The sequence below is a fragment of the Lissotriton helveticus genome, chromosome 9 (genome assembly GCF_964261635.1).
Source record: "Lissotriton helveticus chromosome 9, aLisHel1.1, whole genome shotgun sequence".
Taxonomy (NCBI): domain Eukaryota; kingdom Metazoa; phylum Chordata; class Amphibia; order Caudata; family Salamandridae; genus Lissotriton; species Lissotriton helveticus.
Genome location: NC_136070.1, coordinates 876,109,484 through 876,133,178, shown reverse-complemented (window position 1 = coordinate 876,133,178; position 23,695 = coordinate 876,109,484). Strand labels below are relative to the sequence as shown.

The following is a 23,695-nucleotide window of genomic DNA, read 5'->3' as shown; positions in this document are numbered from 1 at the left end:
GAAATTACCGAATTTCGGCCGTTACCGACCGGTATTTGGACATTGAGATGTAGGGCTCCCAAAAACTACCGAATCGGTAACTTTTCCGAATCGGTAGATATACCGAATCAGTAAATATTCCAAACCGGTAACTTTTCCGAATCGGTAGTGTTAGACCTGGCATCTTTGGCGTGGTTTTCCCCTATCTTTTTGCCTCTACCTCCTGTATTTTTGATGCTGTGCTGGATTTCGTTTTTGCTGGTTTAGATGCTTTGGACACTCTGCCACTGCTGATTAGTGCCAGAGTGTAAGTGCTCCCTATGTAAAGTGTTATTCTGATTGGATATACATGTTTGGCATATTTGTATCACCATGAAGTCCCTAGTAAAGTGCACTGGGTGTGCCAGGGCTGGTGATGACAAATGCTACTAGTGGGCCTGCAGCACTGATTGTGCCACCCACAGGAGTAGCTCTAAAATGGTGTCTCAGGCCTGCCACTGCAGTGCCTATGGGCAGTTTAGAAACTGCCATGTCCTCCTGGGCAGTGTTCCCACTGACCAGGCCTAACCCTTCCCTTTTTGTGCACATCAGTCACCCCTGTGGAAGGCCCAAGGTACCCCCCTGGGCAGGGTGCAGTGTATGTAAAAGGTAGAGCATGTACTAGTGCAGGTGACATGCTCTGATAGTGAATGGCAGCCATTTTCGTTTTTCACTATTGTAAGGCTATCTTGCTCCATAGATTAACATGGGGATACTGGCTACAGTGGCTTCCAGCATTTCTTCCCATAGGAACAAGATGGGACATAAGTATCCAGTATCCCTGAACTCAGAATTTAATAACACATCTTTAAGGAAAGTTTTTTTTTAAATCCTGTGTTTGAGAACAGCACTTTTAGAAATTTGCTGTTCTCTTGTCTGACCCTTCTGTGTGCCTTGGCCTGTTTGTGTATTGACTGTCTGGTTTGAGAGTGACAGGGGCTGGGGATTCCCCAGGAGGCTGGCTGAGTCAGCCCTAGGCTGAATGAATGCATTTGCAACTTGAGTGGTGGGAGGAGTTAGCACCTGGGCATGAATAGGGCTGTGCCTGCCTTCCACAATGCTGGCTCCGCCTTCTGCTGGGCAACTGACGACCCTGCCCCTCACTCTGAAAGGAGAAGCCAGGAAAACAAAGTACTCAGGAGACACCCAGAACTGGTTCAGACCGGGCTCAGGGCCCACTTGCACAAAGAGAACAAAGACTTTTATGTTTATAAGTACAGGACCCCTGACAACAGAAAATTAGATCATCCTGGAATCAAGAAGGAACCTCTGCCAAGGAGAAAGCTGAAACTGAAGAAGGAAGACTGTCCTGCTGTTGCTCTGCTGGACTGACCTGCTGGTGCTTTGCTGCCAAGGAGAGGGGAAGGACTTTGCTAGTGTGCTGTGTCCCCTGTCTTGAAGGAATCTCCAAGGGCCTGAGAAGAGCTGGCTTCCTGTTCTGAAGTCCCAGGAACAAAAGGACTTCACCCACAAGCTTCCCTGAACTCTGCTGAGAGAGTGCTGTCCTTCCTAGAGTGCTTGATCCAGTTGTGGGGCCTCTGGAAGTTGTACCTGTGCTGGGAAGCTTAAAACTAAGCTTGAGAGACTTTTGCAATTGAAAAGTGTCGCATCGCTCGCTTGCGGAGAGCATCCCCGACAGTGCGAGAAGATTCCCGCCGCTATGAAGGTCGAGATCGTCGCAGCGCCGTCGCATCCTTCGTCTGCGGGACACACCAGACCAGTGCGGGAAGTCGAACATCACTGCGAGTGTCGTCGCAGAGCCTGTCGTCGCTGGGTGAGATCGCCGCACCGCTTGTTTGTGGACCGCATCACGTCGCTGCGAGTGTCGTCGCAGAAACCATCGCGTCGAGGAGCTGCGAGAGAGAGTATCACCGCTGGTCCGTGCATCGTCGCCCCGGAGATCGTCGCAACTCCAGAGATTGTCGCATCGTGCCTTTGCGGGAACAAACTTCTTACGGAACCTACGCACCGGAATCCATACAAGTGGCCTTCCTCCCCATACAGACCGGATTCGTCGCAATACGCCCACTGCTGAAGCGGGGCTGTCGCAAACACCTCCCCAGGGTCTCAGGAGCAATGCGTTGCTTGTTTCCCACAGCACCAGCTTCTGCTTTTGGAACTTTGTCGCAACTAAAAGGTACTATGAGTAAACGTGACGCAACTGTGAACTTTCCACGCATCTGTGGATTATTCTATCGCAACCTAAAGAACTTTATAGCAAACCTTAAGAACTCTTTTGAAACCATATTCTTGAACTGTGTATGTTGGATTTTTGCCGTTTTGGTCTTGTGTAGTTTAGATTAAATACCTTTATTTTTCTAAACTGTTGTGGAGTCTGTTTGTAGTGTTTTCACTGTGTTACTGTGAGTGTTGGTACAAATACTTTACACATTGCCTCTGGTTAGCCTAGACTGCCCGTGCCAAGCTACCTAGAGGGTGAGCAGGGGTTATCTCAGAGGGTTTATCCTCACCCTGACTAGAAGCAAGGGTCCCTATTTGGACAGTGGTACCTACCTCTGCCAACTAGAGACCTCCAGTTCTAACATTGTTGATCAGCGGTGCGGATTGAACTTGTATTTGTACTAGACCCACAGTAATTGGTGTACATCACTAGTGAGTGCAGACCACTATGCCACCACATACTACTGGTTTTTGATTTTTGATCCTATTTTTTGAGTAACTCTTCTAAAACATCATGTCTTTGAGTGGGAAGGCACCCAGTAAGGAAGCAGAATTAGTGTTTTGCATTGAGGATCTGTATTCTTACAAAGTTACACAGCTTCAGCAATTCTGCAACCAGTTTGAGTGCCCCATAAAGAGCGGCTACAGGAAGGATGAGCTGCAAAGAATCTTGAAGGCCCATTGGGAGGCACAAGAGGGAAATGATGATGTGGATGCAGGGAATGGTTTTCAAGTCACAGATATGCCAGTGGGCAGAGTAGGTGCAGGAGCTGACAGCAACCATTCCGGTAGGGGCCTCACCCCAGAAGAGTTACAAGAAAATCAGAGAGTGAGAGAATATGACTTGGAAGTCATGAAAATGAAAATGAAGCAATTAGAAGTAGAGAAGGCGGCGGAGGAGAGTAAAAATGCCCTTGCCTTAGAGGAGAAGAAATTGCTTTTGGCTCATGAGTTGAGCATGAGAGAACTGGATCTTAAAGCCAAGGAGGTGGATGCCAGTTCAAATGGTGGCAACGCATAGCCAGTGCATGGGGGTAAAGTATATATTCCCAAAGACCTGGTACAGAATTACCATAGGAGTGAGGATATTTATGCCTGGTTCACTTCGTATGAAATTGCATTCAAGATGAATGGTGTGCCTGATCAGCATTAGGGGGCGGGCCTGTGGAAACATTTTGAGGCTTCTGGGAGGAGTGCTCTAGAGCCCTTAGAGATGGTAGGTGCCATGACCTACCCCAATATGAAGGAGGCCTTATGTCTCAGGTATGGCCTTACTCCAGAGCAGTATAGACTGCAGTTTAGAAACTCCAAGAAGAGGGAGTCTGAGACTTGGATGGAATGTGTGAATCAGTACTCACGTGCACTGGAAGGTAGGATGAAGGGCAGTAAAGTAACTGATTTTAAGGGGTTGTTACATTTAATCAGTTGGGAGCACTTGAGTAGTCTTTGTGTTCCAGAGCTGCGCCAGCATCTTTTAGACAGCAAGCTGACAGACCCCATTGAGCTTGCTAAGGAGGCGGACCGCTGGACCAGTACCAGGGTCCACAGAGGAATTGTGGGTACCACAGCCAAAGGTGGGCAGGGTCCCCAGCAGAAGAGTGGGGGGACAAGGGTAACCAAAAGGAGTTCTCGCAAGGGCCCCAAAATAGTTCCCAAGGGAAAGGAATCCCAACCCCCCAAACCTAGACAGCCATGGCCCCCTAAGGGCAGGCGGGACAATAGAGACAGAAGAAATAACCAAGGTCCCCCTACCTGCTATCACTGCAATGAGGTGGGCCACATCGCTCCAAGCTGTCCCAAGAAGAAGCTAGCACCCACCGGTGCTCCAGCCCCAGCGTTAGCAAGTGTAGCTTTGGGAGGGGATTTGGTTTCTAGTGACTGGGGGGAGCTAGCAGTTATGACCCTTGTCTCTCTAGGAGACCAAGAGATGCTCCAGGAAACCTTACTGCCCTCTAACACTAAGAAGTATGGGCAGAAGGTGACCATCAATGGGAGGGAGGTTGAGGCTCTGAGAGACACAGGAGCCAGCGTGAAATCCTTGAGTGTCAGTGGGTGTCTGAAGAGAAAATCATCCCTGATGTACTCCGCCCTGTATTGGCAGCTGACAGCTCAGTGCGCCTCTGCAAGCTGGCGCGTGTTCCCTTTGAATGGGGGGGAGTCTCTGGTCTTTTGGAAGTAGTTGTCAGTGATGCCTTGCCTGCAGACTGTCTGTTAGGTAACGACCTGGAGAGTTCTCCATGGAAGGATGTAGAACACAGAACTCATTTGGAAATGTTGGGTTTGCCTGCGTGGATCTGTGTGACCACGCGTGCTATTGCAGCCAGTAGGGGTGACTCAGCAGAACTGGAGCCTGAAACAGTGGCCCAGAGACCTGCCAGGAGAGGAAGAGGCAAGGGGCGTGGGAAACCCGCTCCAGCAGTTCCCACGGTCCAGGAAGGAGCAGAACCTGAGGGGGATGCCCTGGAACCTACAGGGGAACAGGTGGCCGAACTGGGAGACCTACCTGAGCTGACCCATTGGCAGCAAGAAGGTGGTCCCTCCAGGGAGGAATTCTGCCAGGCGCAGAAAGAATGCCCTTCCCTCATTGGTCTGCGGCAACAGGCTGTAGATCAGGTAGCAGGTGGAGCAGCCAGAGATCACTTTATCTACTGGGAAGATGACTTATTGTATAGGGAGCCTAAGTTTTCTGAGCCCGGTGCAGCCCGTGTGCTGGTGGTACCCGAGCGCTTCAGAAACTTCCTAATGGGTCTGGCTCATGACGTGCCTCTCGCAGGACATCTGGGGCGAGACAAGACCCTACACCGGCTTGTCACCCACTTCCACTGGCCAAAGATGAAGACGCACCACGTTGGTTCCTTTTGTAGGTCTTGCCAAACCTGTCAAGCCAGTGGCAAGACTGGAATGAAGTTGAAGGCACCCCTCCAAACCTTTCCAGTGGTGAGCACCCCTTTCGAGCGGGTGGGCATAGACATAGTAGGGCCCCTGAACCCCAAGACAGCCTTAGGCAACAGGTTCATCCTGGTCTTGGTGGACCATACCACCCGGTACCCGGAAGCAGTCCTTCTCAGGACAATCACAGCACCAGTGGTGGGCCATGCATTGATGGGGATCTTTTCCCGTGTGGGGTTCCCCAGAGAGGTGGTCTCCGACCGGGGTACCAACTTCATCTCTAAGTACATGAAGTCTCTGTGGGAGGAGTGTGGGGTAACTTATAAGTTCACCACTCCTTACCACCCTCAAGGAAATGGGTTGGTTGAAAGGTTCAGCCGGACCCTAAAAGGAATGATTATGGGCCTAGCGGAGCACATGAGACGGAAGTGGGACGTCTTGTTACCACGCCTGTTGTTTGCCTACAGGGAGGTGCCTCAGAAGTCCTTAGGGTTCAGTCCCTTTGAACTCCTGTATGGCCACCCTGTTAGAGGACCTCTCTCACTGTTGAAGGAGGGTTGGGAAAAGTCCCGTGGGAAATCCCCCCAGGATGTGTTCAGCTATGTGCTGGCCATACGCAACCAGATACAACGCTTCAGGAAGCTCGCTCAGACGAACCTGGAAGCAAGCCAGGAAGAAATGAAAAGATGGTACGACCAGAATACCACTCTGGTCGAATTTCAACCTGGGCAGAAAGTGTGGGTGATGGCGCCAGTGGAGCCTTGTGCGCTCCAAGACAAGTGGACTGGGCCATATGAGGTGGTGGAAAGGAAAAGTGAGGTAACCTACCTGGTTAACCTGAGGACTCCCAGGCAACTCCTGAGAGTCTTGCATGTGAACCGCCTCAAACCACACTTTGAGAGGTCTGAAGTGACAATGCTCATGGCTACAGATGCAGGAAGGGAAGAGGATAGTGATCCTCTCCCTGACCTCCTGGCAGTTAAGGAGCAAGATGGGTCAGTGGATGGTGTATCCTCTCGCCCACCCTGACCCCAGAGCAGCAGAGTGACTGTCGCCAAGTGTTGGGTCAGTTCTCCTCCCTGTTCTCCCTGACCCCAGGAGTCACCAACTGGTGCGTCCATGATGTGGACACTGGAGACAGTCTGCCTGTGAAACAAACATTTTACAGGGTAGCTGACAAGGCCAGGGCCAGCATCAAGGAAGAGGTTTCCAAGATGTTGGCGCTAGGGGTGATTGAGCCCTCCAGCAGCCCCTGGGCTAGCCCAGTGGTCTTCTTGGTACCAAAAGCTGCTGCGCCAGGTGCCACTCCAGAACTCAGGTTTTGCGTGGACTACCGTGGGCTCAATGCGGTCGCGAAGACTGACGCACACCCCATCCCCAGAGCTGATGAGCTCCTGGATCGGTTGGGAGCTGCCCTGTACCTCAGTACATTTGATTTGACTTCTGGGTACTGGCAGATCGCCTTAACTGAGGGGGCCAAAGAGAGGTCAGCATTTTCAACGCCAGAGGGGCACTTCCAGTTCCGAGTCATGCCCTTTGGGTTGAAGAATGCCCCTGCCACGTTCCAGAGACTGGTTAACCAGGTACTGTCCGGGCTGGAGGAATTCAGCGCCGCATACCTGGATGACATTGCTGTGTTCAGCTCCACGTGGGAGGAACACTTGCAACACCTCTCTGAAGTGTTGAAGGCTCTGCAAAGGGCAGGCCTCACTATCAAGGCCAGCAAGAGCCAGATAGGGCAGGGATCTGGGGTGTATTTGGGACACCAGGTGGGGAGCGGCCAGGTGGCGCCCCTACAGGCAAAGATTGATACCATTCTGGCTTGGGAGCCCCCCAAGACCCAGACAGAGGTGAAAGCCTTTTTAGGACTCACCGGGTACTACAGACGGTTTGTCAAGGGATATGGCACCATTGTCGCCCCCATGACAGAACTCACTTCTAAAAAGTCCACATTTGTAAAGCGCACAATCACCCGTAAGGGTCTCTAGGCGCTGGGGGCCGTCGGGAAGATTAAGCGAGCTATTGCCTAGAGTCACATGGTGCTGGGCTAACCTGCCGCCGGAGCCGGGGATCGAACCGTGGTCCCCAGATTCCAGCGTCAGTCGCCCTGGCCGCGGCGCCACACCTCTTCCTAGGAAGTTGCCCAAAAGAGTGGACTGGACTGAAGCCTGCAAGACTGCTTTTGAAACCCTGAAAACCACCATGTGCACAGCACCGGTGCTCAAGGCACCTGACTTTTCCAGTGAGTTCATAGTACAGACGCTTCAGAGCATGGTGTGGGAGCAGTACTCTCACAAGTCACTGAGGAGAATGGAGACCAGCCCGTAGCTTTCATTAGTAGGAGGCTACTCCGCAGGGAACGGCGGTGGAGTGCGATTGAAAGGGAAGCTTTTGCTGTGGTCTGGGCACTGAAGAAGCTGAGGCCCTACCTGTTTGTGACTCACTTCCGTGTTCAGACCGACCACAGGCCCCTCAGATGGTTAATGCAAATGAGGGGTGAGAACCCAAAACTGTTGAGGTGGTCCATCTCCCTACAGGGAATGGACTTTACGGTGGAACACCGCCCTGGTACAGAGCACGCCAACGCTGATGGTCTGTCCAGGTTTTTCCGCCTTAGTGAAGAGAACCCCCAAGAGGGTGGGTAGTTCTCCCCACTTTCAGCTGGAGGGGATACTTGTTAGACCTGGCATCTTTGGCATGGTTTTCCCCTATCTTTTTGCCTCTACCTCCTGTATTTTTGATGCTGTGCTGGATTTCGTTTTTGCTGGTTTAGATGCTTTGGACACTGTGCCACTGCTGATCAGTGCCAGAGTGTAAGTGCTCCCTATGTAAAGTGTTATTCTGATTGGATATACATGTTTGGCATATTTGTATCACCATGAAGTCCCTAGTAAAGTGCACTGGGTGTTCCAGGGCTGGTGATGACAAATGCTACTAGTGGGCCTGCAGCACTGATTGTGGCACCCACAGGAGTAGCTCTAAAATGGTGTCTCAGGCCTGCCACTGCAGTACCTATGGGCAGTTTAGAAACTGCCATGTCCTCCTGGTCAGTGTCCCCACTGACCAGGCCTAACCCTTCTCTTTGTGTGCACATCAGTCACCCCTATGGAAGGCCCAAGGTACCCCCCCTGGGCAGGGTGCAGTGTATGTAAAAGGTAGAGCATGTACTAGTGCAGGTGATATGCTCTGATAGTGAATGGCAACCATTTTCGTTTTTCACTATTGTAAGGCTATCTTGCTCCATAGATTAACATGGGGGATGCTGGCTAAAGTGGCTTCCAGCATTTCTTCCCATAGGAACAAGATGGGACATAAGTATCTAGTATCCCTGAACGCAGAATTCAATAACACATCTTTTAGGAAATGTTGTTTTTAAATCCTGTGTTTGAGAACAGCACTTTTAGAAAGTTGCTGTTCTCTTATCTGACCCTTCTGTGTGCCTTGGTCTGTTTGTGTATTGACTGTCTGGTTTGAGAGTGACAGGGGCTGGGGAATCCCCAGGAGGCTGGCTGAGTCAGCCCTAGGCTGAATGACTGCATTTGCAACTAGAGTGGTGGGAGGAGTTAGCACCTGGGCCTGAATAGGGCTGTGCCTGCCTTCCACAATGCTGGCTCCACCTCCTGCTGGGCGGCTGACGACCCTGCCCCTCACTCTGAAAGGAAAGGAGAAGCCAGGAAAACAAAGTACTCAGGAGACACCCAGAACTGGTTCATACCGGGCTCAGGGCCCACTTGCACAAAGAGAACCAAGACTTTTAGGGGTATAAGTACAGGACCCCTGACAACAGGAAATTAGATCATCCTGGAATCAAGAAGGAACCTCTGCCAAGGAGAAAGCTGACACTGAAGAAGGAAGACTGTCCTGATGTTGCTCTCCTGGACTGACCTGCTGTTGCTTTGCTGCCACGGAGAGGGGAAGGACTTTGCTAGTGTGCTGTGTCCCCTGTCTTGAAGGAATCTCCAAGGGCCTGAGAAGAGCTGGCTCCCTGTTCTGACTGAAGTCCCAGGAACAAAAGGACTTCACCCCCAGCTTCCCTGAACTCTGCTGAGAGAGTTCTGTCCTTCCTAGAGTGCTTGATCCAGTTGTGGGGCCTCTGGAAGTTGTACCTGTGCTGGGAAGCTTGAAACTAAGCTTGAGAGACTTTTGCAATTGAAAAGTGTTGCATCGCTTGCTTGCGGAGCGCATCCCCGACAGTGCAAGAAGATTCCCGCCGCTACGAAGGTCTTGATCGTCGCAGCGCCTGTTGCCGCTGCCAGAGCCGTCGCATCCTTCGTTTGCGGGACGCACCAGACCGGTGTGGGAAAGTCGAACTTGCTGCGAGTGTCGTCGCAGAGCCTGTCGTAGCTGGGTGAGATCGCCGCAAAGCTTGCTTGCGGACCGCATCACGTCGCTGCGAGAGTCATTGCAGAAACCATCGCGTCGAGGAGCTGCGAGAGAGAAGATCACCGCTGGTCCGCGCATCGTCGCCCCGGAGATCGTCGCAACTCCAGAGATCATCGCATCGTGCCTTTGCAAGAACAAACTTCCTACGGAACCTACGCACCGGAATCCATACAAATGGCCTTCCTCCCCATACAGACCGGATTCATCGCAACACGCCCGCTGCTGCAGCGGGGCTGTCGCAAACGCCTCCCCATGGTCTCAGGAGCAACGCATCGCTTGTTTTCCACCACACCAGCTTCTGCTTTTGGAACTTTGTAGCAACTAAAAGGTACTGTGAGTAAACGTGACGCAACTGTGAACTTTTCACGCATCTGTGGATTATTCTATCGCAACCTAAAGAACTTTATCACAAACCTTAAGAACTCTTTTGAAACCATATTCTTGAACTGTGTATGTTGGATTTTTGGCGTTTTGGTCTTGTGTAGTTTAGATTAAATACCTTTTCTTTTTCTAAACTGTTGTGGAGTCAGTTTGTGGTGTAGATTTACCGAATCGGTAAATATTCTGAATCGGTAACTTTTCCGATTCGGTAAATTTACCGAATCGGTAAATAAGAAATGGAAAAATAAGCCTCATGAGATGTAGGTGACCCCTAAAATACTGAATTTGCATGAAATTCAGTATTTAAGAGTCGGTATTTACCATGGATTGAAAGCAGGTGGTAATCAGGTGCAGGCTATAAAATAAGGCCCTGAAATGCAACAGTGTAACCAGAATGGCGGCATTCTACATCATAGCAAGGCGGCTATGGCTACAGGCAGCAGGAGAGAGGGAATGGAGAAGGGAGGAGAAGGTGTACAGGCAGAGGATCACACTATTCCAACTGACTGAGCCAGAGATACTGCAAAGGTACGGCCAAAACCCCCAAACCATCCTGGACCTGATCAGGGACCTGCACCCATTCCTGGAGCACCCAACACCGAGGGCGCATGCCATCCCACCCCATGTGCAGGTGCTCTGTAGCATACACCTGCTTGCATCTGGGAGTTACTAGAGTGTGGTTGCTGCGGTAGGTGGGGTGTCCCAGAGCTGCCTGTCCCGTTTCTTCAGGAAGTTCCTGGATGCCATGATGCAGAGAATGGAACATTACATCCACTTCCAGGAAACTGATGCAGACCTGCTCTGGACCAAGACTGACTTTTACCTAATGGCACATTTCCCACACGTCATTGGCTGTATTGATGGCACCCACATCCCAACATGCCCACCTGCTGCCACTGAGTACATTTACAGGAGCAGGAAGTCATCCCACACAATAAATGTACAAGTAATCTGTGATGCCAAGTACATGATCACGGACATAGTGGCCAGGTACCCAGGAAGCACCCACGACTCCTAAATCTTCCAAAACAGTGGGATCTACACCCGCCTGACAGCGGGGGAATTTGGCGAAGGATACCTTCTAGGTAAATTACTGTGTGATACTCCCTTGATAGATAATGCAGACGTATGTTTATGTGTGCTTGTGAGTAATGCTTTTCTCATTTCACATTAGGGGATAGTGCACATGCCCTCCGTTCCTTCGTCCTGACACCCTACCTCAACCCCACGACCCCTAGCCAGAGGCGATACAATGTGACACATAAATCAACCCGGAACATCGTGGAGCGCACCTTTGGCCTTATGAAGAGCAGGTTCCGCTGCCTCCACAAAAGTGGAGGGGCACGGCAGTACTCACCAGTCATCTGCTGTAAGATCATTGCAACTTGTGCAATGTTGCACAACCTCGCTACTAAGAAGGGCACCGAGGTGGAATTGAGCGACTATGAAGACCATGACGATGACCATGCACTACCTGCACCCAACACAGTAGGAGTACCAACACCAACAGACGGCAGACAGAGACGGGCAGAGATCACACACAACTACTTTTGAGTAAGTAGAGGGACACAGCAAGGGTTTAAATGGAATAAACGTAGTTTAATTGGCACTACGGTAAATGTCGGAAGATACATTTGTTAAATCCTAAGTGTGCCTAGCCAAACTGGGCGGACAGGGGTCTCCTCACCCTCACATGTCCACTCGAAATTTGGCAGCCTTACTTCCTGCACCCATGCACTACACTGCGTGATGCCTGTGCTTGGGTTTGATCATTGTCTGCTGTGCTAGCGCCAGTACTCTGGCGTCTGCTGCTCCTCCGAATTTTCGGGATAGGGGTGCTGCTCCTGCTACTGGTGTTGTCTGTGTCCCCTAAACCTTCACCTCCTGTGGTGGCTGACTGGTTAGTCATCAGCACTTCCATTGCTGTAGTGACTCTCCCCATCCCCCTTGTGAGATCTGTGCAGCAGTGCACCAGCCCCTCATGCATTGCAACAGAACGGCGACACAGCAGTGAAGTCGCTGTTGCAAGATGGTGCATGCCCCTTGTCTGCTGTTGCATGCACTGCCTCTCCCTGCGCCTTTGTGCGCGGTCCTCATGGAGTTCATCACAAAGTGACATCACACACTGTGACATGTCCCTGACCCCATCGGCCATGTCCCTCATGCTGTCTGCCATTGATGTGATCCCCCGGTTCATGTTGTCAAAGTTTTTATTCATTTGGCGCATTTGTCTGTGCACTGCACTAATTGCTTTCACCTGCAGGCGCTGCACCTTCAACATTGTTGTCTCGAGGCCACGGAAGACACCGTCATCATGCCCACTCAAGCTTGCCTCCCGGACCCTACGGCGTCTTGTGCCTCCGGATACAGTGACAGGAGTGGACGAAAGACCAGCTGTATTTTCCTCCATTGACTCTATTGGGATCTCACCCTCCCTTTCCTCATCAGAGGATGTTTGTAGGATTCTTAGCGGGGGAACATCATGCCTCCTGGGCCTGCAGATTTCTGACACCTCTGAGTCTGCTGGTGTGGAAAGTTGTTGTGGCTCATGTTGTGGTGAGTCAAGGAGCAGAGGAGATGATGGCAGTTGCATGGTGGCTGCCTCTGGTGTGGCAGCTGCTTGTGTGCAGGGTGCTGGAGCTGTTGCAGTGCTGGTCCCTGCATCCCTGGCTTCTTCCTCACTCCTCTCCCTTTGGGCGCCCTCTTCTCCCTCTCCTGCATTGTCTTGCGCGAAGTCTCTCCTGTGGACAGATATGGACAGTGGCTTAGTGGTGCTTTCACCGAGTATTTCTATAATAAATCACATATCATTTGCACTATTTCATGGTCCTCCCCTGTCTCTAATTGTATTGTGTGGCATGCCTGACATTCTTTCATGTTGCCTGCTCTGATGTGAATTCTTATGACTACCACTCCCATAATGCATTGCAGGTGGATACAGAAGCCTGTACTGGAGTTCCTCAACACACAGCCACATTGGGGGAGGGAGACAGGCAAGGGGTGAGGAATGTCCCTTACCTTTCTTTGATGCAGCTCGGGCTGAGCTGTCAGCATCACCAATTCCTACAACGCTCTCTGGCTCCAGTGTGGACTCCACAAGCTCTTCCAGATCTGTGAGAGCAGGTGCCCTGTTCTTTCCTCCACCTGTAGCATTGGCCTCTTTCCTCCTTGCCGCCAATTTCTTTTTGGTAATGATCCTCAGATCATACCATCTCTTCTTTGGATCGTCCACTTCCCTGGTTGTCACTCCAATTGCGTTCACTTTGGACTGGATCCCCAGCCAGGTATTCCTCTTCACAGCCTCTGCTACCTGCAGAGACTGCTTTCCAAAAAGCTTGGAGTAGTGCTTTACCACCTCCTCCACCAGCACCTGAAGTTCACCTGTGCTGAACTTCATCTTCCTCTTCCTCTGAGCACCTTCCCTCTGGGAGATTTGGGAATCAATTTTTCACTCCTGCACAGCTCAGCTTCACAGCAGCCTGTCACTGTGTAACTGTTCTCCTGGGTGATCAGTTACTCTGCACCTGCATGGGTGTGGCCACTTCCTGGTTGTGGGGTGGGGTGGATGCACAGGATTGGTTGATTCCTCTGTTGGTGTGCTGAGGGGCGGGGTGGAGGCACGTGATTGGTTGGTATCTCAACTGCTTGTTCTTTTTGTATCCCCGAGTCGGTATTTACCGAATCGGTATTTACTGATTCGGTAAATACCGATTTGGTAACTCCCATTCATTCCTGTGGGCATCCAGGCCCATAGGAATGAATGGGATTTACCGAATCAAAATTTGCCGATTCGGTAAATACCGATTCGGTAAATACCGACTCGGGGATTCCGATTTTTACCGAATCGGTATTTATTACCGATTTTTTTCCTACATCTCATTTCCCATTTCTAAAATACAGATTCGGTAAAATTCGGTATTTTAGAATCTGTAAAAATGAGTTACCTACATCTGGCCCCTAATGTGGTATCCTGAAATTCCTCAAGATGTAGGCATTGTGCTGACCAGGGAAACGGACACAGAGATGTGAAATTGTCATGTCCGCAAGACATACCACTAGGGCATTAATAGAGTGAAAATGTTTATGGTTGTGGTAAGTCTGCTCATGTGCCTGTGGTGGTACCAAATAGGGGTGGGCGTCAAATTCCGTTCCGTTCGCGGAAATTGCGATAATTTGACATTTTTGCGTTCTGCGGAGAGAGCGAAAATGCCAAAATTTCCGTGATCCGCAGTGTACCAGAAATTTTTTTCATGCTCGCGCTTTGAAAATACGTTCTCGCGCGCGCGATCGCCTTACCGGGATCCCTGGGTACGCCGACAAGTTTTTCCAATCCGGTCGCGTGCTCCACGAGATGTTGGTAGCCGTTTGCGCTATCTCGCGAGAGTTCACCCCCGCGATCACGTCATTCATCTCGCAATCATGCACTGCGAGAGTATGAGATCTCGTACACGTCATTCTCCACCACGAGTGAGAGCGTGAGAATGCGAACACGTCATATCGAACGCGACAAGAACCTAGAGAACCCAAACGCGACATTCTTCACCGCGAGCGAGAGCTGAGGACGCAAACACGTCATATCGAATGTGACAAGGAGAAAGAGAACCCAAACACGTCATATCCAACGCGAGAGGGAGCGTGAGAACGCGAAAACGTAATTTTGGACACACCATCGACATTCGGCGGAAGTAAGGTGAAGCTTGAGAACTCGAACATGTAAAATTTTCTATCTGGAGAAGAATTTAATCTCTAGCAGCATCTGCAAATGATAATTTGGATGAAAAAACTCCTCAGATTGACATTTGGCTGTCCTTTTTTGTGCAAGGAGTCCTTTTTTAAAATGGGGGAGAGGGAGGAAGTGTCAAAGAATCTCCAACTACCTGTTCCTGTCCAGCAGGCTCCTCCCAGTTCTTTTTCCATCCCCTGCTCATTCTGCCTTTGGATTTTGAGTTGGAAAGATCACTCTTTTTGTCTGCTGCATCATTATCATTGGATTTGAGGATTTTTGAATTGGATATTTTACAAGTAAGTGGTTGTTGTGTCTGTTTGATTGGGGCATTGCAGTTGTTGCAACTACAATTTAATTTTGGTACATATCATTCCTTTTTTAAAAATTGTTGTGGGTAGTTGCAGTCAGTAGGCCCCGAGCTAACATGGGTGGGTGCATGATGAAGCAACTGTTCCTTTGGTGTGCTTTGAATATATTTTATTTTCAAGCATCATTTAGGGCATGGATTCCATTGGATTGAGTTGGGAAATGTGTTTTTTTTTGGGGTGGGCTTTCTGTTGTTGGGCCTGGCCATGTGGCTGGTGGCCATTTAGAAGCCTAGGCCTGCAAGCTTGTCTGGCCTTGTCTGCCAACAGGCCTGCTTTCATCCAGTAGGCTCAGAGCAGGTAGCCACAGCTGCCTTACACAAGTGTTTCTGTGTGGTCTGTTGAATTTAGACATCATTTAGGGCATGGATGGCATTGGATTGAGTTGGGAAATGTGTTTTTTTGGGGTGGGCTTTCAGTTGTTGGGCCTGGCCATGTGGCTGGTGGCCATTTTCACGCCCAGCCCTGCAAGCTTGTCTGGCCTTGTCTGCCAACAGGCCTGCTTTCATCCGGTAGGCTCAGAGCAGGTATCCACAGCTGCATTAAACAAGTGTTTCTGTGTGGTCTGTTGAATTTAGACATCATTTAGGGCATGGATGGCATTGGATTGAGTTGGGAAATGTGTTTTTTTGGGGTGGGCTTTCAGTTGTTGGGCCTGGCCATGTGGCTGGTGGCCATTTTCAAGCCCAGCCCTGCAAGCTTGTCTGGCCTTGTCTGCCAACAGGCCTGCTTTCATCCAGTAGGCTCAGAGCAGGTAGCCACAGCTGCCTTACACAAGTGTTTCTGTGTGGTCTGTTGAATTTAGACGTCATTTAGGGCATGGATGGCATTGGATTGAGTTGGGAAATGTGTTTTTTTGGGGTGGGCTTTCAGTTGTTGGGCCTGGCCATGTGGCTGGTGGCCATTTTCACGCCCAGCCCTGCAAGCTTGTCTGGCCTTGTCTGCCAACAGGCCTGCTTTCATCCGGTAGGCTCAGAGCAGGTATCCACAGCTGCATTAAACAAGTGTTTCTGTGTGGTTTGTTGAATGTAGAGATCACTTAGGGCATGGATGGCATTGGATTGAGTTGGGGTGGGATTTCTGATGTTGGGTGTCTTAAAGACATGCCTATGTTGTGTGTGTCTGGTGTGTGTTGGTGTGCAATGCATGCACCCTGCAGACCTTTTTTGGGCCTGTGTATTTTCGTTTTTGCATTTTATTGCATTAAAAAGGCAGAACAGTGTGCTTTAACATGCATCATTTGCCTGGCTTTTATAGGCCTTTTGTCAGGCCTATGTATTTTCATTTTTGCATTTTATTGCGTTAAAAAGTCAGAGCAGTGTGCTTTAGCATGCATCCTTTGCCTGGCTTTCATATGCCTTTTGTCAGCTCCTGGTGTTTCCCAGGCCCCCTGCTTGTTGCTTGTGATTTGTCAGTGTCCATGTGGCTGGTGACCTTTTTTGTGGTGGGAGTTATTAGTGTCCTGCTTTTGCCATATAGGCCTGCATGGTTTTCCTATTGGCTTACTGCTTCCATCCATCCATCCCCTTTGCCAGCAGCAGCTCCATGAATGATGTGATGCTCAAATAATTTATTGGCAAATAGGGTCCACCCCACTTCCATTACATTTTTATTTTGGTGGTTCTTATTCTCTTTCCTTTCCTTCCTGAGAGTGTAGTGTGTACACAGTAGTATAACATAGCCCTTGTTGACAAAGTCTCAGAAATGGCTAGACTATATATTTTGTTTGTTTGTACTAGTACAGTAGTAACTGAACCACAGCAACAAATGCAACATTTCACTGATGTTCTTCTCCTGGCTTATTTGCTTTTAGGTGAACAAAAAACCAGAGGAGGAGGTGTCATCATTATCACCCGTTGTACTGCCAGACAGCCAGAAGTCCTGCTGCGCATCATGTCCACGTGTGACCACAACTTGTGCACCTGCGTCCTGCCTGACATCTGAAGAAGATGGCCCCAAAGAAAGGTACACGGTTCAGTACCAAGAAAGTTGCTGGTGAGAAGAAGGAACAGAAAAAGGAAGTGCCACTAGCCACGACTGGTGTGCCAGCCAATGTTTTTTTGGGACCAAAAACATTAGGCCTGCAGCAGCGTTGTCTGGGAACCAAGCTGGGAGCAGCACCTCCGCACCAGCGGTCCAACCCCACCAACCTAAGCCCAAACCCTTGAGTGTCGCAGAGGGAGCCAGTCTACTAACAAGCAGCGATGTTGAAATGTCTTATCGCAAAGTAGTACACAATCAAGGCAGGCGGAAACTCAGCCGATAAGTGTGCAGCAGCAGTCGCAGCAACAGCAGCATCTGCAAGAACAGCAACAGCCGCAAGAACAGCAGCAGCCGCAAGAACAGCAGCTGCCGCAAGAACAGCAATAGCCGCAAGAACAGCAGCAGCCGCAAGACCAGCCCACAATAGTAGCTGTTGCTCCTGAAGTAGGGGCATTTCAGGAAATCGAGCTTTCTGCAGACAAAGTAGAGTAAACCACTGTTTCGGAAGATCTATTGTCTTCCAGACCACCAGCAAAGAAAAGGAGGCTTAGTCCATCATCTTCTTCAAGTCCCGCTTCTGATGATCGTGATGCCACTTGGCAGCCACCAGCTCAGTCTGAGAGTAATGCACGCCACAAGACAATGCTTCTGAAAAGGAAGGTTCCAGAAAAACTTAGAGTTATGGAGGTAGATGTACAAGAGGGAGATGATGTTGATAAAGACGAGCCAGTCATCACGCACATCACTCCCGCCCCAAAGGGGATGGAGACCAACATTATCACCCTATCCAGAAAGGGTGCTGCTGAGCGGGATGTAGCACGGATACCACCAACACAGGTTACACCACCAAGACCTCCAGCTGCCATATTTTCAAAGGCCCGGCAGGGACCTACATCCAGCTCAACCATCTCAGTAGGTAGTGGTAGTAGAAGTCAGAGTGTAGCTGCACAGAGTCACATTCCACGTTCATCTGGTATTGAAAGTGGCATATCCAGCTGTGCCAGAAAATTCTCCTCTCTAGTTTGGGACTTCTTTTCAGTTAGCACCAAGTTGCTATAGTCTCAATTTGTCGACAAGGTGTTCGGCGGGGTAAGCTTGGTACAAACTATGGTACAGAGGCCAAGCAAGTCCACTCTGAATACATCACACTATCATGTGGGAGAATCACCTACTTCACATACAACAAAGTAAAAAAAAACGTAACCCATTGATGTTGGGCATGAAGAATCAGGGGACGATATTATTGCGGTGGAAGGTGAATGAGAGGGAGGCATTTCTAGCCCCGTCCCCAGTAGTGTAGTGGTACCGTCCTCATCCTCCTCAGCAACATCTCAGTGGCACCGCAGTAAGAGCCGTACTCAGAGTCAGGCTGAGACACCAAGGCGACCGAGTACTGCAATGAGACAAAGTGCGTCGTTGAGCCTAAGTGAATTAATGAAAGCAACAGCACCACAAAGGAAAGTAATCCAGCCTAACAATGAGAGCATGCTTAGGTTGGAGGGCCAGTTCCAACGCAACCACCCAATGGCATGGTTGTACAATGCAAAGCTGTCTAAAATGTTAGCACTGGACCTTCTCCCTTTTTCGTTTGTGGAAGGGGTGGGTTTCCTTGAATTTGCCGGTCCTATTTCACAAGAATTGCTGTTCCGGCACTACATCATGATGTGCTGGAATTGGTTGGACAAGCTTTGCAGCAGAGTGCTGTTTACAATATCCACCTTACAACAGACATGTGGACCAGTTGCCAAGCCACAGATTACATGTGCATCATCTGCACACTGGGTCTCTTTTGTGGGGGTGAGAGATAAGCTATCTGGAGGAGGTACTGTTGACACAGCTGAGAATTTTAAAGCTACTCGGAAACATGCAACTGTAGCCATGTTCGCCATGGAGAAATCTCATACTGCTGTAAACATTTTGGAAGAGCTTTGCAGCAAGGTTTTTGAATGGCTGTGCCCAAGAGGGCTTAGTATTGGTTTTGTTGCCACAGATAATGGCAGTAATGTACTTAAGGCCATGGAGCTTGGTTCCTATTTCAGGCTTCCGTGTTTGGCGCACTGCATAAACATTATAGTTCAAGACTTTCTGAAAAAAGAACTCATAGTCAGCAACTTACTGACCAACTGCCGAAGAATATGTACTCATTTCAGCCATTCTTTTAAAGCTCGGAAGCAGCTGAGGATCATTCAACGTGACCATAGAATGCTAGTCAAAGCACTCATCCAGGAGGTGGCAACACGTTGGAACTCAACGTATTACATCCTTGATCGTCTGTTTGAGCAGTACAGGCCACTCAATAAATATGTCATGCAAAGAGGGGATGCTACTGTGAAAGGCATGAGCCTTCAGATGGACCAATGGTGCCTAGTCAACTGCCTGACTGACATGCTTCGTCCTTTTGAGGTCGTCACACGTGAAGTCAGCAAGGAGGACTTGATAATGAGCCAAGCTATCCCATTATTGCAAATGCTAGAGCATCAACTGAAGGCGGTGTCTGAATCATACAAAGGTGTAGAGGAAAAAAAAGAAGTCTATGACTTGGTGGAGAGCTTAGCCCATCACTTAGCTGAAAATACAAGGGTGCAAAATAAGCTTTTGTCACAAGAACATTACATTTCTGCCACAATTCTGGATCCACGGGTAAAATTGGCACTAAAGACATTAATTTCTTTTTCAGAGATGGATGTTGCCCGCTACAAAACTTGGATAGCTGAGGTAGCGAGTAAGTTGGAAAATGAACGGCTGCTAATTAAAAGCCCGCTAGATCAACCCACAAGAAGTACTGCAGCAGGGCATCCGGCATCAAGTGCAACTTCGGAGGCTGAGGGCAGTGCGTTTGGCTCAGAACACTCACCATCACTATCGACAACAGCAACAATAACTGGATCATTATGCCCAGTAGAATCGTTACATGATTGGTATTTACAGTTAGGCATTGGTAAGCACAGTGCTGATGCACAGAGAAAAGAGCCTGAAAAAAGGTTAGCAGCATCACCCCTGAACATTGAGCGGATGGTCCCAGCCTATTTGGACGACCCAACAGAGGTATACTTTGATCAAAACCCGTTGCGGTATTGGTATAGGAAAAGGGCCGAATGGCCACTGCTCAGCAGGCTGGCGATAAGCAATCTGGCTTGCCCTGTCGCAAGTGTCTCTTCCAAACGTGTTTTCAGTGCTGCTAGTTCCATTGTAACAGTGAAAAGGACCAGTCTCTCACCCAAAAATGTGGAGAGGTTAACAATGTTCAAAATGAATCAGCACTTCATACCACCAAATTACACAATACATGAATCAAGGAAGGCAGATGAGGACAGCGGCTCAGGTGATGAAAGTAGTGTGTTACATGATTACCTACTACTGGTTGAACTCCCGGAGTTTAAGGACACGCTATACTTCCCTGACAATTAGGCTTGCACTTACTGTCTTCCTCCTTTATTTTCCTTTATTTGTGTGTCTGTCTTTCCGGTTACAAACTTTGAATCACAACAAATCTATCACCACAGTCTTCTACTCTTTTTATTTCAATATACAAGTTTCAGCTGTCTGCATTTCACAGTACAGTCCCCCGAATCCAGCTCCTCCGCTCCATCCACCTGCCTCTCCCTAAATCCATTGTCCTCAAGACAGATGATTGGATGATGCAAAATAGAAGAAAAAATAAAATCTTTCCTAGTCCCTTCAAATGAAGTGTAACATTATGACTACTATAGCTATCCTCCTTTCTGAGCCGAGAGAGACTGCCCATTAACTGAAAACTAGATTGAACAGGTAATGAATGATGCCATGCATTGGATGCAGACCTAGTGATTTTGTTGTTGTTTGTTGTGCATGAAGTTATTTCAATGTGCCTATTTATCATTTTACACACTAAAAGTAACTCAAGGTAAGGCAAGATGGCGAGCATGGCGTGGGCTGCGTGAGCAGCTCTTTCTCCCTCTCCGTGAAAACCCGGGAATAAGAAACGGCACCAAAGGAGCGGCTTGATGTTTCCTGCCCGTAATGAAGGGCATTATTCTGGGAGCTCTGAAACCAAGAAATTTGCGGCTGTATGCTGAGGGGAAAGCAGCTGTGTGAAGGGAGCTGGTTACCGAGCGGAGCGGAGCACACCGAAAGGAGCCGGGAGGAGCTGTAGAAACCGGAGGAGCTGGGCGGGCTGACGGGCTGACGGCTCTGAATGCTGATGACCTAGGATTCGACTCACCTGTGTTAGACGCTGTAGCCGTTAGTCTTTCTCAGCGAGACAGAGAGACTGAAGGACTAAAGGCAGCAGATTGGGACACAAACACGGTATGTTTTCCCCCATTAGGGGGCATGTCATAGCATAACGTAACAAGGTCAGAGACTTGGTGCAGCTAGGCGGCTGCTCAGATAAAGTCGGGAAAATTAATGCAGGTTGGCTGTTTTCCTGCACGCAGGCGATTCTGGCTCCGGTTGCTGTGGCGTCTCCCTACTCCATTATGGGGGATTCACCTGAGCATTGTGGAGGGCAGCAGCGGTACAGTGGGGCAAGTGAAAATGCCTCCAAAACCAATGAAGGCACAAGCACAAATGACGGTGCTAACCCGTAGCGCAAAAAATGGTGGTAATGCGAGGAATAAAGGAACGGAGCCGGGGAAGACGGGGATGCCTGCAGCGGTTACCGCTATAGTGGATTGCACAGAAAATGGCCCTGAGATTGAAAGCGCCAGAGGACTCTGTGAGAGAGCCCAGGAACCTACTTCGAAGACAGTACAAAAAAGTGATGTTGGTTCTGGGGGCACGGCCGGCTCACGGGTAACGTCACATTGCCAGGTGGCAATGTTTGAGCGACAGAAGGAAAAGAACTCTGTGCAGCAAGGAGTAACTCCTGGAGGAGGCTCAGTTATAAGCGCAAGTGTTGACGAGTCTGGTATTCCGGTTAGCCTTGGTAGAACAGACCCGCTGAATGGGAGCGAGGTCTGTGATGTCGAGACTACAGAGGAGGGTCGTGAGACTAATATGATATTAAATAATGGAGTTGTAAATACACAAAAAGAAGGGACAGAGATCCCGGAAGACGGAGTTTTAAATGAGCTAAATGAGCCAAATGTCATTACACAATCTAGACAAAATGAGTCTCAGATTCAGGGGAACAGTGAAGATAATGATATGGGAGTGGTGGTGGCTGATACTGGGACTCTGGAAATGGTGGGAGAAAAATTCTTTTCAATGTCTGATCACTCCTCAGAGGAAAGTCTCAATGTCAGCAAAGACTGGGCGGATTCCTGTGAGGAAAGTTCCTCACCTGATGACTCGAGGACCAGTCTGGTTTCTCCGAATGCAAGCCAATTGACAGTCAAAAAACGAACGAAGAGAGGTCATCATAATCTTGCTGGGAAAGGGAACAACTCAGCCACTAAGGCCAAAGAAAAGAGTGGCAGAAAGGGTTTAGAGCCTTTGGATGCTAGTGCGGCGATTATAGACCAAGGCAACCCACAAGAGATAACATTAGCGACCATATACGAGACAATGATGAAACATAGGGAGGAAAGCAAGGCTGAGAATCTACGTACTCAGGCTATGTGCTGTAAAGTTAAAAATGCGGTGAGGAAAGCGATAAAAAGCTGCGCTGAGACTGCAGACAGGGTGACTGAAACTGAGTCTAGAATTTCTGTGTTGGAAGACGAATTGGGTGCTCAGAAAGCGGAACTGGACTTAGTAAAGGGTCACAGAGACGATCTCAATAACAAGCTTATGGAATTGGAAAATCAAAGCCGTAGAAGTAACCTGCGCTTTCTGGGGGTCCCTGAGGAGAAAGAGGGATCAGATACACGGAAGTTTGTTGCAGAACTGTTACAGGAAGCTTTTCCGGAATTGACATCATGGGATTGGATGAAAGAAATACAAAGAGCTCATCGCTTCCCGTTCAACAAGAAGCAAAATCGACAAACTGAAGAAAATTTTCCACGGGCAATTTTAGTATGCTTTAATAATTTTTGGGCAAGAGAAGATATTTTCTTAAGAGCTCGCCCCGACAAGAGGGCGCTAGCCAAAGGCTGTAATTTCTTTGTGAGACCTGAATTTTGTGCAGCAACAGTTTCCAAACTGTGGCATTTGCGTCAACTAATCCCACAATTTCAGGGTAAAGGGGCAGGGGCATACCTGCAGAACCCAGCCAAGCTAAAAGTGTTGTATAAAGGGCAGACAAAATTCTTTTTTATGGAGAGCAAGGCCAAAGAATACTTAGAATCAATCAGTGGAATGGCCTAAAAAGAAAAGTGTATAGAGTATAGAGCATACGTTAGAGGACTTAAGAGCAGGATTTGGCTTGCTCATGTTTGCTCTTGTTCATATATCAATATTGGTGTTTTTTCTCCCCGGGTAGACTCGGAAAAGGGAGGCATGGTACTCCATATTATGCGGGGACTATCAGTCCCTGGGCCTCATGTGTGGGGAGCGGGTGAGGGGTGGGTGGGTGGGGACTGTGGGGAGGGAGTTGGTGGGGGGGTTCAGAGGGGGTGGTGGTGGCAGGGTGAAAAGTCAGCATTAGAGCACAAGTGGGCATGGAAAGCTCAGAAGTATGAGAATTATACTTTTTTGTTAATGTTTTTAGTATTGAAAGAGGAAGAGGTATTGTTAAAGGTCAAGATGCTGGGGATAGAATTATTTTTTCTTTAATGATGAATAAAAAGGTGAAAATATGTACGCTGAACATTGCTGGTATGAATAATGTTAAGAAGCAACAAATGTTGGCAAAAATTGCTCAAATATTGCAAATTGATATATTATGTCTACAAGAGACACATGTGCC

At 49.1% G+C, this 23,695-nt stretch overlaps 1 protein-coding gene across 1 annotated transcript in view; it reads right to left on the bottom strand.

The window, feature by feature from the left end:
- The window catches only part of LOC144781943 (cytochrome P450 2G1-like), a 298,644-nt gene that overhangs the window by 120,910 nt on the left and 154,039 nt on the right, over window positions 1–23,695 (bottom strand). The gene's annotated exons all lie outside the window — the stretch shown is intronic.